The sequence below is a fragment of the Lissotriton vulgaris genome, chromosome 1_1 (assembly GCF_964263255.1).
Source record: "Lissotriton vulgaris chromosome 1_1, aLisVul1.2, whole genome shotgun sequence".
NCBI classification, from domain to species: Eukaryota; Metazoa; Chordata; class Amphibia; order Caudata; family Salamandridae; genus Lissotriton; species Lissotriton vulgaris.
Genome location: NC_141685.1, coordinates 1,711,307,531 through 1,711,320,556, shown reverse-complemented (window position 1 = coordinate 1,711,320,556; position 13,026 = coordinate 1,711,307,531).

Genomic DNA, 13,026 nt, shown 5'->3' with positions numbered 1-13,026 from the left:
TTGACATGTAACCCCTGGTGAAATATTCTTTCTGTTCTCTACCATATTTTGAGACCTGAGAATGGAGTATCCAAAGAGCCGTGGCCCGTGCAGATAAGGAGGTGTGGCTGGGTCAGGGGGATTTCAGCAGACGACTATGAGAGGAAATTAATAATTATTTTGTTTCATTTTCCCTTATGGTCATCTGTTGAATCCCCACCCCCTCAACCCGACCCCACCATTATTACCTGCATGGGCCATGGCTGTGTCCAAAGTTCATACCAGAGAATTGCGCAGTTAACCTTGAATACTTTATTATTTGCTTTTATGTATTTGTTAAAATATCAGTAACTGGATTGAAAATTATACCTGAGACATCTTATATAAAGTCAAGTAACAGTACATTGTCAGATAGGCATAGTGAGATATATAGACAAAGCTGTTTTATGAAGAGGAGACAGCCCCTCAACAGCTGGAATAACAATGCTACAATGAGAAGGCAATATGGAAGACCTACTTACAATTTTAGTGTAGCTTGTTCAATAGATGTGTTTTTGGGTGGAACATTACAGCCTTCACATTATTGAGGCTTAATTGGAGGTTTCTGAAGAAGGTCAGAATGATGAATAAGGGCTGCATGTTATCAGCATTGAGGAGGTAGGAGAAGGATGAGATGTTGTTTGCAAGAGAGGTGGGCCTCTACTGGCAGAGGAGTTGAAGGTGAGCTCTGAGAGCCCCAAGTGGCTGAGAAAGAGAGACCTTACAAATATGTGGAGAATCAATGGTAAGGAGAGAGTAAAGAAGTGTTCATTGATCTATGGTGCCAGGTAGACAAATATGGGTGGGAGAAAAGCGTTTGTGGCCTTCAGCTTTAGGGCACTTGCTAGAGGTGACTGTAGCTCATGAAATAGAGTGCCAAATGTACCCTACTGAGCTGACTGTTTGAAGGCACTTTAGAAAGACCATAACTCCTTGTCCCTGCAGGAAATCTAAGACAGGAGAACAGGATTTTTATTTTTAAGTAGTTTATTTTTGAGTTTTAAACATGAATGAAAAGAGGATATTACCTTAATTCATAAAACATTTAAAACTACTTTCATACATCAATAAGTATTAGAGAAAAGGATTATGATGAAATGCAACATACACTGCAAAAGAAATGTAAAATCAATAAATTAGGAAAGAGATACTGCTAAGGGAAACTCTTCGCAGTTCACAACTTTGAGGGGGGTTGACATGCCCATGGACCAAGCCACTATTACTGTGGTATGAAAAAGACTGTGATAAACCATCTTGGCTCTACAAAAGTAACACCTGTCCCTGACCATTCTCTCTACAATGGCCCCCTTTTTAGGGAGTATAAATGGCATTTCTTTTAGGAGGGTTTATCTCTGAAATTTGTTCAATTGTGCTTACATGTGGCTTCGATTGTGTGTAGGGCAACAGAAGGTGGAGGAGGGATTCTGAATGGCTATGCAGGTTTATATTGATTGCTTTTACTTTTACATTATATTTATTTTACAATTTTTAAATAATAATATATAATTAATACATTTTTAGTAGCAGGATGTTAGGTTTGTAAGGGAAAATGTAGTAGAGATTTCCAAAGTATGTGGAAATACGTTTTTCAAAAATGTCATTTTAATTTCATTGTTTAGTCATTTTACATTTTACATTTTTGAAATCTAAAATTGTAAATATGTATGTTGTTTTTGCTAATGTTTTAAATAAAAAACTATTTCAGTTATAAAGGTATCTTTCAAATGTTTTTATTTCTAAAATAATTTCAATTTAGTTATTTTTTCATTAAATGTTATCTTTATGTAACGTTATTTTATGTTTATATTGCATTTATGGTAGTTAAAATAGAAATATTAAACAAATAGGATAATGTGTTATCGTAATATTTTATAAAGATTTTTTTAAATGATACATTTGTTTAATTATTTTAGCAAAATAATAAACATGTTTACATTTGTTAACAATATTGTGTATTTAATATATATTTTATATGCAATTTCATTTGATGCGTTTTATTTTTTTAAATTTGCTTTTACTTTTTAAATTGAAAGAAAAAGAGTCATAACATTTTTACAAGTGACTAGTTTGGGGAGTATTTGTTATAAAATGTATATTTTATTCAAAGTTTTTACATTTTAAGCATTTCGGGGCATATTATCAAGCAATAGCGATAATTATCGCTATTGCTTGGTTAGAGACAAAAATTTACCGCTGAGCTGCGGCGATTTTTACCGCAAATAAACCTTGGTATTACCAAGGTTTATCGCAAATGCGATAAAAATCGCCGCAATGCATGAATATCGCTGAAAAGTCAGCGATATTCATGCATTACCGAGCTAATGCTCTTAGCCATGTTATCCACCTCCCATTGGATAACATGGCTAAGAACTGCTCAGGGCAGGTGTTAGCTTTTGGAGATATTCAAGCTTAGCACGAATATCTCCAAAAGTTGGTAATAGGAGATAGCGATGTTAGCGGCTGTTTTCAGTCGCTAACATCTTGGCACGCCCACTTTGCATGTCATTAGTGATAAATATCACTGACATGCAAAGTGGGGCCCAAGATGGTCGCTATCTCCTACTAGCTGTCGATAACTGGTGTTAGCGACAGCTAGGTAAAGGGAGATAATTTTATCTCTGCTTTCTTGGCTTTTAAAGCCAAAAAAGCGGAGATAAACCCCCTTGATAATATGCCCCTTCATTTGTAATTTTTTAAATGTCACATTTTGATGTGTAAGTTTTAATGCTGAAATTGTTTTATTTGTGTTAATTGTTGAAATATTTATTACAATTTTACATAAATTATAACATCATTTTAAATATTTAGCTTAATTGTTTGTATATTTAATTCATTATTTCACTTGTCTCAATATGTGTCATGGCTTGCCCCCTGTGCCATCCTGACCATCCTATGGTACCCCTGAGCAGGTCATGCTGTGACATCCCAAGATCAAAAGTTTCCATATTCTATATGAAATGAAATACTAGTATTTGTAAAGCGCATAGCTACCTCCGAAGTGGTGTCCCGGCACTGGGGGCCATCTGGAAGATTAAGCAAACTATTGCCCAGAGTCACATGGTGCTGGGTTAACCTGCTGCCGGGACTGGGGATCGAAATGTGAACCCTGTAGTCCGGAGTCAGGCACCCTGGCCGCTGTGCCACACCTCTTCCACCTTTATCTGTCATGACTACGTAAGCCTTCAACTCTCAATGTGCACCATATGTAATAGTCACCAATTGCGCCTCCTTGACCTTCCATCCGCTCAGTGTTCAAGGTGTCAGTAGAAAAACCAGAAACACCAGATCTCTCGGATGAGAAGACCACTATTGGATGCAGTCGTTGGCCTGGATGGGGTGTGGTCCATGGCCTGGGTTGGATGTGCTCCATAGGCAAGGCCATTAATACCACACCCCAACTGCCAAAGCTGTGTGGCTTCAAGCACTGCTCCAAGGCAGAGCTAGCGATAGGAGTTCCCATTCTTCTTACCTTTTCAGGATCTCCTCACAACAAAGCTCTGGATTAAACCGGTCACCCACCTCTCGGAACAAAACCCAAGGCACTTTTTTCTGCAAGAAAAGACAAGATTCAAGAAAGTGCACTGAAACAGAACTTACAAAATTCTTTTGGATACGTACTTTGTTGAAACCAAGTAGCAACACAATATCAGGAATTTGTAAACTGAAATTTCGTAAACTGTGCTTTCACCACTCTTAGCCTACATTAACAGAGATTAGTTACTGTTGAACTTTCAAAATTAAAAGAGTCTCTGAACTCTATGACGTAATAGAGGAGGCACACATATATTGATAAAGAGATTGCAAAACTGCTGCACAGATTGCAAATTACTATTATTTGCTACAGAGATTGCAAGATAATGTAAAAGTTACAAAGATAGCAAGAGACTATTTTGTGAGTTTCACGGGGCCAGAAACTTTTCATGTTGTTAACAAACTAGAAAAATCTGTCAACACCAGTCAGAGTAAATTGCTTATGTTTTTTTTGTTGTCCACTGTTAGAATAACCAGAATCCCTGCAGATGAACAATGGATCTTGAAGCCTATCTTGAACACTTGAATCGTGAAGACAGAGAAGATACCTGCTTTCCTGAGTTCTTCTGACTGCCTCTTTTCCCTCCTGATTGAACTGCCAACACACTCAGGGCCTGATTACAAGTTTGGTTGTGCGGGAGCGGACTGCCACACCGGCAGCCCATTGATGCATCTTCAAACCTGTAGGGCCCCCTTTGTATTAGGACCGGCAGCATAACTTCACTCCTGCAGACACCTACCTTTCAGTTGTGTCGACCTGACGATATGAGTTGTTATTATATGCATATGTTGTGCTAAATCTTCTACCAAATTGTTATTTAAATTTTGTTTGTATTTTAATCTATAAAAAGTATATTTATAAACTATTAGATTAAATGTTTTATATTTGGATTTATATTGTTAGTCAATCTTGTAGAAAAATGAAAGTGTTGCATTTTATAAATATTTTACTTGTATTTTTATTTATATTTATTTATTTCACATTTACTTGTATAATTTAAAAATGTTTGTTTTTATTAATTCTTTATATTTTTTTTGTTTTATTTTATATTGTTTCATGTTGTTTTTTTGTAGAATTTATGTACATTGTAAATATTTATAGTAACTTACATGAAATTGATTGCTATTTCTAATTATGATTTTGCAAGATTATGTATTTTCTTATAGGAACAATATACTATGAAAAATCTCTCCATCGAACATGATATAGAGATATGTAGAGCAATATTGTGGTTACATAGTATCATCCAATCCTGTCAAGCAGCAGTTCCTCAAGCCTACTTGAACTAGAATCTGGAGCATAGAGTATGGAGATGCATTATGCTATGTACATTAAAATGATTACCATTAAAATCTGTGATGGATGCATGGCAGAATGTAATTGCAGAGGAAGGAATATGCACTTTATGTTGTAATAATGTACAGCAACAAAAAAGAGATCCCTTTTGAAAAAACAATATTATACATATAAACCACTCAATTTACCTAAGTATAGGAAAACATCCATGCCCCTCACAACCATATCACTCTCCATACAATCCGTTTGACTCATGCAGGCCTGATCAATTTGACGGGAACACGACAAGAACAAAAGACTCAGAAGACATGAAGTCCGACTATAAGGCATAACATGAAAAAGTAATAAGAATCGCCAACAAGTGTATAATTGAGGAGAATTGTAAGAACGATATCATCCCGCTGGTTACAAGTAACCAAGTAAGTCAAGACTGATTAACAAGTGATGAGCCAGACGACAGGAGTAATCACTTATACTGATTCTCATCTAGACTGTTGATAAACAAATGCATTGCTTTAGAACAGAAGAAAAATAAATAAAGGAAAAAAAGAAAACTCAGTGAATCAAAAAAGAAAATCCCAATGATTCAACAGATAATCTGATTGATTTTATTATTTTGTCCTGAAGAAGGTGGAGCAAATTGAAAATAAACCACTGAAACGCTGTGTTGACATGTTTGTGTGAGTCATAATTCTATTATTTATAATTTGTGTGTGATGTTAATTTTGATATTTTTATAATTGACTCTGATTAATTAGTATTATTGATAGTGTTGTTACACTATACTGATAAACATGGGTATGCGGTACTGATATTGTCTTAAAAATCTGCTTTATTCAAACACAACAAGAGAACATATTGTTTTTATTTATTGGTTTATAATTGTTTGTGATACATTGTGATGACATTTTTCTATGAAAGTTTTTGAAATCTAAATGTATTTTTTCTAGATGTTGTAACTGAACAGACTTGTATGAATGATCTTTTAATTGTGTTTTTCATAAATAAAGGGAGACATTTTTGCATTAATCAATACTCTGTGTATGAAGAATGATATGGTTGGGAGAGGCATGGATGGTTTCCCATAATAGGGTAAATTGAGTGTTTTATATATATATATATATATAAGATTGTTTTTGCAAAAGTGATCACTTTTTTGTTGCTGGTCTTTCTACTCTGTCCCTTTTTTGCTAAAAGGGTATTTCTCTCAATGCTGTTGAGTTGTGATGTACATACCATTGAACATGTTACATTTGCTTGTCCTTCTTTAAAAATCTATCAACAGAGATTTTTCAAACCACTTTACAAAATGTATTGAATTTCAATGGTAAGAGATGCTATGGAGATGAGCAATTGTCCAGTCAATAAATGAATGGGCTGTACAATTTTCAGTTGTTTAAGCTCTTTTTAAAGTTGTATTAATGGATGTAATTTTGCATATTGTGAGATCTATTATAAGATCTAAGGGGCTGATTACAAGTTTGGAGGAAAGGGCACTGCCATCAAAAAGGCGTTGGATTACATTCCTGCCAAGTTTGCAGTTCATCTGCTGTATGATGGCGGATTCCTGAATGAAAGATGGCCAGAGTACCACCGACTCCATCAGACATTTGCTGACTGAATCAATTATGGCATGAGGAGTGAGGAGACTGCCTGCTGTAAGTCCGCAGAAGCAAAGGAAATGGGGTGCAAACTCACCCATTTCCTTCTATTCCCTTCAGTCTCTGACGTGGACTCCTTCGCCCAGGGCCCCCTTTACAGCAGTAACATGACTATGAATAAAATGATGTGGATATCCAGTTATGTCCGTTTTACACTTTTCCCCCATTGACTGGACTGGGGACATATGGCCCAGACTCTAACAATGGAAAACAACTCGTACAAGGTATCTTTCACATTTTTCAAGCATATTTGTAAATTTTACAATTATTTAGCCAAAAAGCACACACCTGCATATGAACAAATATTTTTTGATTGCTAACCGTGCCCCATGCCAGTCCCTTGCCATCAAAAAATGCTGCCGCTGTGCCAACGATGACATCTCAATACGGTGGGCCATAGACCATTGACTCAACAGGATACTTGGGACAGGCGCCGCAATGGGATGGTGGTAAGACTGCCAAACTTGTAACCAGGCTATGAATCTCTAATAAAAACTGTAACTACAACTGTTTTTATAGGAATATTAAATGGTACCCCTTTAGTGTCCAAAATGTTCCTAAAAATGGTTTGGATTTTATTACGAATAGTAAATTTAAACCTTTAGGTTCCCAGCACCTTTCCCAAAATGGTTTAGTTTGAAGTGGGAATAGTAAATCTAATCCCTTCAGTGTCCAACAGTTTTACACAATGAGTTTACAATGGAATTTGAATAGAAACTTTAACCTATTTAGTGTCCAGCACCCTTCCTAAAATAGTTTAGATTGGAGTAAGAATAGTAAGTATAGATTGGAATCTGAATAGTACAGCTTGCCCTTTTGTGTTCAACACCTTTGCCAAAATGATTTCTCTTGGAGAGGGAATAGTAAATCTAAACGCTTTAATCCCTAATACCTTACCCGAAATTGTTTAGATTGCAATGTGAATTGTAAATTTGACCCCAATAGTGTCCATCCCCTTCAATTAAATGGGTGACATTGTACACAGGCATACAGACAATAATGAGGTAGAAATAGGGACAAGTATAAGGGATAAAGAACATTTTAAACAATGTATAAAGAAGCTAGGTAAACCTCAAATCTGACTGGAATTGACAGAGGTTTAGTGTGATTATGGAAGGCAGGAGGTCCAAAACAAAGACTTTTTCACCCAATTCATTGTTTCTTGGAAAGATACATTTGAGACTCATATTATGGTGTATGAGTCACTGTGAATAGGAATAGCAGAGATGTTTGTGTACTGGGCCCCAAATATATATCCAAATCATTCTGGAATTCTGAAGATTTTCAAGGCCATAACATCATCACCAAAAGTTTCATCAAATGATATTTCTCTTGTATCTATACACATGATAACAACTTTAATTCTGGGTGGCCAATTGTTACAGTAAATGTTCATGTGGCATATTTCATTTTAAGAGCTCCTGAGGAAATAAGATGTTTGGGCTTTGACATCTATGAGTTAAATCTAAGTGAGTCTGGTGGGATTGGAAGGTGGGCTATCTTGCTCATATCCTCACATTAAAAGTTAACCCACCAGTACCCATAGGAAGCCAGGAATTTAAAAACAAAATACCGAAAACGTACTCAGTGCCATAGATCGTCACAAAAGCTGATGTAAAAGGAACACAATGCTTAAATGAACAAAATTAGAATTGGAACGCAGCAGCAATAAATGCCAGGCTGATAGTCCCCATACCTTGTAAATCCTGATAAAAATGTTTTCAGTCTCCTGTCTTGGAACATAGCAGGCCTTACAAGAAACCAGCAGCATGTTAAAAACAATTTGAAAGAAAACAAAATAATGATAGCAGTTCTGCAGGAAACCTAGGCAACTGAGGAAGTTATGCTTAAGAATTATAGAGTATATAATAAGAAGGCTGAGAAGGGTCTCTTTGGTCGCCCATGGGTGGCATAATAAGATTAGTAGCAGTGCAGAGAACATTGGGAACAGCAGAGTGGTTATGAAATATTAGGAGTTTATAGGAATGGGAGCCACTGAAACAAAAGCAACCACTGGGAAAGAAATTAGTCCAGGCCTTAAAATGGCTTAATATGACCATGATAAATGGGAGGACTCCCAGTGATTGACCTGCAAAAAATAATTTTTGACAATGGAATATCCTATGAACATTTTTATTTCACAGTAGATTGTGTTGTAGAAAAACAGGGAGGTAGTGAGCTGTCATCAACATAGACCATTGATAAAATCAATGAAGGATAGTATTGACAACCAAATTAAAACTGAGAGTATGATTTGTGACTTACTAGCTGAATATGCTGCTCACACCCCAAAGAAAAACTTGAGACTGAGGCAGATTTTCTAAAAAATATAAGAGAAGCCTTAACCATGAACAAAGTATCTCTCACAACTCTAATGGTTAAAACTGAGAGCAACAAACCAAAAGGTAAATTAAACAAGAAAATTGGAGAAGCTTATACATTTGATTGAATGACTGGAGGCAAGGAAATAAGCCAAGAAGCCAGGTGGTCTGAAAGAGACAAGAGATAGATAGAGGTAATCATTGCCTTCGGAAAAAAAGCCCTCTGGTCTTTTGAAATCTGAAGAGCAAAATATTAGGTGATACAGAAAAAGTTCAAGACAACCCTTTATGAGGAAGCAATCTAGGTAGATTATATACCAACACTGTATAGCATAAAGAAGTGATAATTATGGAGACATGATAACAAGTTTGAATGATAAAATAATTGATAAAGTTAGTAATTCTCATAAACATCTGATTCCATCCCCTAGTTAAATAGAAAAAGTGATAAAGAAATCCAGAGCTCAATGTTCTGATGGCCTTTAGTCACACCTTTTGCAGATAAATCCTACACTTTGGGTTCAAGCACTTACACCTATGTTTGAAGCAGTGGTCAAAGAAAACAGAATCCCTAATGCTTGGAGGGGCAGTATACGAGTCACGAATCAAAAAAAGGGAGCCACAAAAGCTTCTAAATAACTATAGAATTATAACACTGCTAGATATCCCTAGCAACATCTTTAATAGACATCTACTATAACAGCTGGAAGAGAAGGTCAATAATGAGAACATGCTTCCTATGGTCCAATTCGGATTTAGGAAAGGGCATTCAACTGTAGACCTTCTTCAGTTTAAAACTGTTAGCTGAAAGATTTAACTCAAAGAAAAGGCTGAAGCTACACATGACTTTTTTTGATTCATCATCAGCCTTTAATACTGTCAAGTGGCCTAGACTATGGAAAAATGGAAATATGGTATATTCCAAGAGAGCTATTGACTCTGATAGTGCAACATCACAAGGGCCCCCGAATGCAGATAGAGCTAGGCAGTAATAGAATCTATCCAGAAAAATCAAAACTCTGAAAGGACTATGGCAGGGCTCTATACTTGCCCCTCTCCTGTTTTAAATATTTGTTGCTGATACACCAGAAAAACTGTGGGGGGTCTGGTCATTTCCACTGAGGCTTGGGCAGCTCGAAATCCCTTTTTTATTTTATCCAGCTGATACTATCTTAATGGTTCTCACACCAGTTGGAATGCAGAAATAGTTATATGCTTTCACTAACTATTGCGCTGTAAACAACTTGGTAATGAATGTGCCAAAGACGATATTTTTCTCAAGAAATATGTTTAAATCATTTAAGCACAAAATGCGGTAAATGGCCAACAGATATAGTTGGTTATTGAATACAAATATCTTGGAATGATTTTTCGGAGCAAGCTTAACTTTCAAAGTCACTTCAGATCCCAGGAACATTGACGCAAAGCAGTGACAGGAGAGATGGCCAGACTAGACCTATAATTGATCCATAACTCAGTAGAGGTGCTAAGAGAATCACATAATTTGAAAATCGTAAATTTGTGGTTATAAGGTACTGAGCTAGTGAAAGAAAAAGATACAAGGCATAAAGAGATAATTGAAATTAACATTGGGAATAATTGGCTCCGTCTACCAAGGAGAACAGTTAATTCAGCACTGCAAGTAGAACTAGGATTGCTGAATATTACATTGAAATATTATCAAAGACTTATTATTACGTAACTCAGGTCAGGAACTTGCTTACCATGGATAGATAGTTGAAGCAAAATCACAAGGTCTGTCAATCCCAATGGGATTCTGAAACAGGAAGTATGGTAGATTGCAAATAAGAGAACAATCAAGTATTTGGTAAAAACATCACTCATCTCAAATGATCTTGAAGACTCTGTACTACGACTTCATCTTTTTTCATGTACAGGAAATAAAAAGGACTGAAAGTATACAGCCACATTTAAAACATATTTTAAAAGGGGCATCAACTGATGGATGCTGAACCTTAAAGCTGGTCAACTACCCCAGTATATATATGGGAAGCTGGCTACAATCCAAACTGATCATTCAATATAGGTAACATAAACATGCCTGTTTTGTAAAATTGGTCCTTGCACACTGACCCATCTAACTGCATTCTGTCCAGCCTTTCTTCTAGAAAGAAGGAATCTCATTCTTTGTATCTTCAGAGCACTGAATGTAGGATAAGGATGTTTTGCTAACTACAGTTAAGAAATGCGTTAAAGCAATCTTGAGTATAAGACTCAGTAATTTTTTTGAAAAAGGTTAATATAAAGGATAGAAGAAGATTTTGCTGCAGTAGGAAGAGCAGTAGAAACAATTCAGTAATTGAGACAGAGTGTAATTTGGAAGGTTCAGGCCTGGGCCTCCTACCAGCTTGAGCAAAGGGGTACATGTACAAGGAGTTAATGCCATCGGAACGTCACTTATTTTGACCTTCTGGTGCTGTTAACTCTTTTACCTCATTTACAAGGCAGCTTGAAGCCACTTTTTGTGGCTTAACTCCCCCTTGTAAATAATGCCCATATTCATGCAGCACTTAACATTAAAGGGGCGTGCAATCGGTGTTGCAGTAGGTGTTCCACCCAACACACATTACTTTTTGATGCTGTCCTCTATTGACAAGGCTTGCGTAAATATGGGGCAGCACCAAAATTAAGGCCATTGAAAACCTGGTCTTAAACTGGTGCAACGAGAACAAATGATTAATTTCTCCTAGTTTCTGCTGATTCTATGTGTGCTGCATTCTTCAGTGCACATAGAAAGAGCAAATCGCAATCAGTGATTGTTTATGTGCGGGAAGTTCTGACTATGGTGCAAGGGTGCCTGCTTTAGCGCTAGGTAGCTAAATTTAGCACCACTGCTAGGGAAAATGCAGGGGTGGGCCATATTATTGTAAATACAGAGCATCCCTACATTTTCAGGATGTCGGAGCATTGCATTATCAATCATGGCATAACACTGCACTCCGCCATTCTTTTATACATTTGCTTATTGTGTGTAGGATTTGCCTGGGAATGGGACAATCCGCAACAAATAGTTAAAACGGGCAGTCACCTTCTTCACCACCTGTATTCCACACCACAGTGACAGCTTTTGAGAGGACCATCTAGTAAAGTCATTATCAGTTTTATCATCAATGACAGCCAAATATTGTAATTTTGAAATCCTCCATGTGAACTACTATTGGTTGTCCTTAACCCTAACCACATGTTAAGTCAACAGGAGCGCCTCGCTTTTGCCCAAGTTGATATTCTATCTAGCTAATATAATTAATGAAGGCATTAATCAGGGACATGACTTGTGGTATAGACACATCCAGCTCCCTAAGCATGAAGAGAACGTCATTAGCTTATAGCATCACTTTAACCAGCACAGCTATAATAGCTATGTCTGGGATGTGGTCAGCCTGTCTAATGGCAACCACTAATGGTTCAAGGTCTGACAAGAATATTATCGAGGAGAGAGGGGACCTCCCAATGTATTTCTCTGTGAATTAAGAAAGGCACATATAGGGCCCACTTATGATGGTGGTTGGATGAGTGTCTGACTGCCATCTTGTGGGGAATGCGACTGGCTGACAGGGAGTTTGCAGTCCTGCCCGACAGATTAAGATCCGACTGCCGTGAAGGCGATCGGATCCCTGCACTATGTGGCCTGCCACATGGTGCACGGATGTTTAGGGGGCACCATAGGTGCCCGCCAGCGCCCATGGCAGAGGGCCAGGCGGAAAAGGGGGGCCACTAGGGGCCCCAAAAGTCCCTTTCTGCCAGCCATTTCAAGGTGGGTTAATTGCCATGAAACAGCAAGTTGAAAGGGACATTGTAATTACTATGGCACAGCCACCACTGTAGGGATTGCAGTCCGTCCAATGGTGCAACGGGCTCCTTGAGCCCATTCGGATGTGTGGTAGACAGTCTCTCTGCCCACCCACCATCTGCCTTACATCCTAATGCGGCAGACAGGCCTGCATGGGCTGCTGGCTGTGGGACCGCCACCGATGGCCTGATGGTGGTGGTCCCATCATAATCGGGTCCATTGTTCTGTTATGAGTGGCTCTGCACAAAGTCCACCTGGGACTGATGAATAAGGCTCAGTATGACATTTTTCAAGTGGTTTAGCAGAACCTTGGCTAGTATTTTAATATCAGTATTGTTCAGTGATATGGGTTGATAAATGACATGCTCTGGAGTATTTTTCCACTTT